The following is a 998-nucleotide window of genomic DNA, read 5'->3' as shown; positions in this document are numbered from 1 at the left end:
CAGAATGCAGGTAAAATCTGCACCAAATCTGCACCTGGGGTCACTGGCAGGTCACCTGTGTTTTTCATGCGTTTTTTTTTTTCATGCGGATTTGTGTGTGTTTTTGTAAGATAAATAAAGATATACAAAAAAAAAAATTGTGATTCTAGAGCTGAACTAGAGCGGGTGCAGAGAAGAGCGGCCAAGGTTATTAGAGGACTGGGGGGTCTGCAATACCAAGATAGGTTATTACACTTGGGGCTATTTAGTTTGGAAAAACGAAGACTAAGGGGTGATCTTATGTTAATGTATAAATATATGAGGGGACAGTACAAAGACCTTTCTGATGATCTTTTTAATCATAGACCGGTGACAGGGACAAGGGGGCATCCTCTACGTCTGGAGGAAAGAAGGTTTAAGCATAATAATAGACGCGGATTCTTTACTGTAAGAGCAGTGAGACTATGGAACTCTCTGCCGTATGATGTTGTAATGAGTGATTCATTACTTAAATTTAAGAGGGGACTGGATAAGTTTCTGGAAAAGTATAATGTTACAGGGTATATACACTAGATTCCTTGATAAGGCGTTGATCCAGGGAACTAGTCTGATTGCCGTATGTGGGGTCGGGAAGGAAATTTTTTCCCCATGGTGGAGCTTACTCTTTGCCACATGGGTTTTTTTGCCTTCCCCTGGATCAACATGTTAGGGCATGTTAGGTTAGGCTATGGGTTGAACTAGATGGACTTAAAGTCTTCCTTCAACCTTAATAACTATGTAACTATGTAACTATGTGATGTCACAAACGTCGCGAAATGGCAGTCGTTTGGACCTGTACACTCTGCTGTATGTACACCCCCGAGCCGTGAAGATTTTATCGCAATAAAGAGTTACCTGTTTTGAAGATTGGCGAGTGCTGCCGTTTTCTTCCTGCTTACGATTGGCATTTGTATGTCTTCCTGGCAAAGCACCCGAGATCAAGGGGCCAGCTTCAGCGGATAGCCGGAGTGTTCAACAAG

This window comes from Ranitomeya variabilis, chromosome 5, assembly GCF_051348905.1.
Source record: "Ranitomeya variabilis isolate aRanVar5 chromosome 5, aRanVar5.hap1, whole genome shotgun sequence".
Taxonomy (NCBI): Eukaryota; Metazoa; Chordata; class Amphibia; order Anura; family Dendrobatidae; genus Ranitomeya; species Ranitomeya variabilis.
Note: the sequence above shows the minus strand (reverse complement) of the source record.